Source organism: Pseudophryne corroboree, chromosome 6, assembly GCF_028390025.1.
Source record: "Pseudophryne corroboree isolate aPseCor3 chromosome 6, aPseCor3.hap2, whole genome shotgun sequence".
Taxonomy (NCBI): domain Eukaryota; kingdom Metazoa; phylum Chordata; class Amphibia; order Anura; family Myobatrachidae; genus Pseudophryne; species Pseudophryne corroboree.
In genome coordinates this window covers 294,916,383-294,920,897 of record NC_086449.1, presented here as the reverse complement: position 1 = coordinate 294,920,897, position 4,515 = coordinate 294,916,383, and the positions used below count along the sequence as shown (strand labels likewise).

At 44.2% G+C, this 4,515-nt stretch overlaps 1 pseudogene; it reads right to left on the bottom strand.

Moving 5' to 3' along the window:
* Positions 1 to 3,234: 3,234 nt before the first annotated feature.
* On the bottom strand, positions 3,235 to 3,353 carry LOC134939065 (5S ribosomal RNA; annotated as a pseudogene).
* Between the last annotated feature and the right edge of the window lie 1,162 nt (positions 3,354 to 4,515).

The following is a 4,515-nucleotide window of genomic DNA, read 5'->3' as shown; positions in this document are numbered from 1 at the left end:
AAAGGGTGAGGAAAAGGCAGAGCTGGAGAATGACAGGCAGATGGGGTGACTGAGCACAGTGTTGCCAAAAAGTGATGCACATTGCTCATAAAACATCCAGTCGCGCCTTGCAGCCCCACTTTTGTTCCGGTTGTGGTCATGGATGCGGTTAAACTGTTTTTTTAGCCCTTTCAGCTTATTCACCACTTGTTGTTGGCTACGGATGATGCCCCGCGAGGCCAGGATCTTCGCTATGTTGTGGTATATCTGTGCATCCTTTACAGTGCCTGTGATCTGGCGCCGGATCTCCTCTTCCCCTCTAATACTTGAAAGCTCCCAGGGCTGCAGGGGTTAAAAAGCACTGCGGGGGACTGTTGTGCCACAGAGCTGCAAGTACCTGCCTCCACACTGTGTGATGCCTCTGCGCAGCTCTGTAAAAATCAAAACACCAGGAAGCTGCCCTGCATTGCCAATCAGCAGAGGCAACCCGGGAAGGCGAGACATGTCCCTGCACCGTTCACACTGGCCAGGATCCCGGGAAGATCCCGGGAACAACCCTGGTACATAGCAGGGTTGAAATGCCGGGGCATGGTTCCCGGGAATTTTTCCCAGGACCCTTTCACACCAGCGCTACACCCGGGTTGTTGCCGGGGTCAACCCGGGAAAATAGGCTGGTGTGAAAGGGGTATAAGCCTTGCGGTACTCCAACGGAAAGAGGTAGCGAAGAGGAGGTGGATTCAGAGAAGTGAACACTGAAGGAGCGTTTAGATAGGTAGGATAGGAACCAAGAGAGGGCTGTGGTCTGAAGACCTAGGGATTGCAGTGTTTGTATGAGAAGAGACTGGTTAACAGTGTGAAAAGCAGCAGACATATCTAAAAGAATAAGAAGTGAGTAATGGCCTTTGGATGTTGCAGTGACCAGATCATTTACTACTTTAGTCAGTGCTGTCTCTATGGAGTGTTGGGAACGAAAGCCTGACTGAAGTATACTACTCCCCACCTACCATTCTGATAATGTCTGCATCTTTAAGCTTGCAATCTGTGTAACGCATACGCCGTAGAGGATTGCGTGTGACTCAGAATCAGGCTCTTCATTGGTTTTTATTGCAACAAAATATACATACAAGTATAAAGAAACATATCCAACAAGAACACAAATGAGATGGACAAAGGGATCGCAGTCCCAATCATGAGAGTACATACATAGGCGCATGGAAAATGCATTTGACACATTTTTAAATAAAAACCCTAAAATGTAGAACGGAAAAAAGACCAAGGGGGATGAAGAAGATAGAATAACAGAAAGGAAGACAGTAGAGAAGGGGAGACCATACCCCGGGGCGGGAACACTGAGACTATTTAAAATAAGAGAAAGAGGTTACACACCCCACATATAACCGAGCAGTTAATGATGCTAAAAGACTGCATCATTAGTTTAAACACACAGGCGATAATGTAATAGACTGTCTGAAATGGACAGCACAGACCCATAAATGATAGAGCAGTCACCAGAAGTTCCTCACCTAAATTATGCTATAAAAATAACCTTGGGCTCAAACATACCCAGCATCTCTGATGGAGAACCTCGAGCACCAGCAGTAGAGACGGTAAACCAAGTTTCCCAAACCTGGTCAAACTTAGGGTGTGTACACACTATGCAATATCGCATATAATCCACCTGATATTGGCTGGTTCGTTGCGATATTGTATAGTGTGTATGCACGATACTGGATATGATGCGCGCTCCCTTGGGTCGTATCCAGCATCACATGTCAGACCTGTATGCAGGTCCAACGTGCAATATTGCTTATGAGGGTCGTGCTGCCAAATGCGTGTGTATGCACTTCCCGATGTTGGATCCCGTCGCTGACAACACTGCATGGTTTGCGATGTCGTCCTAATGTGTACATAGCCTAAGAATCAGGCTGTTAATGAGTAGTCACACATCCACAGCAGGCTGTTGCTATCATAGAAGTGATGATGCTGACCCCATACAACTTTAAGCAACTATAACCACTTGGATTTTAACAAGAATTAGGGATGTGCACTGGCCCATTTTTGCTTTATTTGGATTTGGTTCTGATTCGTCAGCCTGCTTTGGATTTGGATTTGCCAACCACCGTCCCTGGCGTTGGATTTGAATTTTTTTTTAAATTGGCACAAAATAAAAGATAAAATCACTTAATCCGGGCCACGTCACTCCTCACAAAATTGTTTTCACCAATATTAGCCAAAGGCTAGCTGGCTAAACTGCAGTATACAGTGTGGGTTCTATACAGTGAAGGTCAGATACAGTGTGGGTTGGATACAGTGCGGGATATAGGACAGGTTGGATACCGTGCGGAATACAATGTGAGTTGGATACAGTGCTAGTTGGATACTTTGTGGGTTGGATACAGTGCTGGTTGGATACTGTGTGGGTTGGATACAGTGTGGGATATATTACTGGTTGGATACAGTGTGGGATACAGTGCAGGTCGGACACAGTGCAGGTTGGATACAATGAGGGTTGGATACAATGCGGGATAAATTGTAAGCTTGCGAGCAGATTCCTCCTACCTCTTTGTCTGTCTGTTTTTGCCCGGTTTGATCTATTACTGTTGTTCTAATTGTAAAGCGCAACAGAATATGCTGCACTATATAAGAAACTGTTAATAAATAATAAATAAATAATAATACACTGCAGGTTGGATACAGTGCTGAATACACTGCGGGTCGGATACAGTGTGGGTTCGATACTGTGTGGGTCGGATACAGTTTGGTCATATACAGTGCTGACAATGGGAAGAGAAGAAGACTCTTTTGTGGGCGCACTCTTTACTTTACAGAAATATAGAAAATAGTCAAAGTAGATTAAAATACAAATTTTAATAATTCAACAAAATAATTCTACACAATTAAGACAATTAGTGGTTCATCAAGAAGATAATGGTGGTCAAATAATTAACAAAATATTCGAAATAGCACTATGTGCTGATATGAAATGAAAAACTGGGTTTTGGCTGACGGAAGGAAATTCTAGACGTTATATATTCAATGGTACATTGTGCTAATAAGCCAATCACTGTTATGCATTCCCCTGTAATGTAGTCTGGATACTGGTGGTACTTAAGAGTAGTATAAATGTCTCTGTCTTGTCTCCTGCCAAAGAAGATAAGGGTGGAGGGGGCGGAAGGGGGAAAGACAAAGAGTGGAAGTTGGAGAGCAGTGTGAATCTGCTGTCAGTGTTAGACACTATATGGGCTCAATCAATGAGCTCTACTGCACTGAGTGTTCCTCAATGGTCACCCACTTGAGTACTAACCCAGCCCAACACTGATTAGCTTCCGAGATCGGACGGTTTCGGGCGTTTCCAGTGTGGTATGATAGTAGAGGAAATGACCAATATTTCGAAGCTCTGGAATCACTGATGAGAGTTCACGAATTTACAAAGTTATTCAGGACAGATGCCAGACATAGAGGAAATTAGATGGATCTGCTGCCAATGTTAGACAGGGACGTGACCCTGAATCACTGGTGAGAGTCCACGAAAATAAGGATGGAAAGAAAATAAGTAGATAGTGAAAGGTCTGATGGGTTTTAAATCCCAGATACGGCAATAGTAAAATAAACTGGAATAGTTACATTATAATTGGCAACAGTTGCCTAGATACAGGGTGCCTGAAATGCCAAAGCAGAGACAAAGGAGAAAAAAATAATAACAGAGTACCAGCTATGAGAAAGTATCCAATATAAATTATTGGTACTTAAAAGTAGCAATGAGGTTGTAGCTGAATTGCACCTAGAGTGTAACTGTTACAAAAGTATCCACTGCAGGTTGTCAATACTCCAAAAGGATATACCTAAATAGCAGTGAGGTTGTAACTGAGTTGCAATGATATGTCCAGACTAGGGAGGATCTATCGAGGTTTTTAGATTGAATCACTGCCAATATCATCACACGCAGAGAAATGGAAATGCAACATTATAATACAATACATGAATATTGCAGGTATTTATATAACTGCTAAGGCAGGCAAGAACATATTAGCACAAAGTCCGTCTAGTATATAAAATGTATAATAGCAGAGTGATAGTAGTAAATGCTCACAGGAGCAAATGAAAAAAACATATTAAACTACTGCGGGCCTGTAACTCCCAATATGCACTATGTAGTCAAATTGTTGTGGATAAGTGGGAAAAGAGAGTTGATATTACCCGCGCCAAAATATAGGGGTAGAATCGCCCCTTCTAGGGTCTTGACACCCGTCTCCTCTCAAAAAGGTGCTGCCAGTCTTCTACGCGCCCCGGACATCTCGAATGATGGGGGAGTTCAGGAGCCGCCGGTCCGATGGCGTCCTGTCGGACACAAGCCGCCGTCAGACGTCAGCTGCTGCAGTCAACCGCGATAGGTGATAGGTGAAAGTCAGGGGAGACGGAGGGCACAGGCAGATGCCAGATAACGTCCGTGGTTCCGATGGTGGTGTCCTCAGTGCAGAGTTGCTAACGGAGTTGGTACTGCTGGCTGTGTTGGCAGTTTGGGGGTGCCAGGGGTGT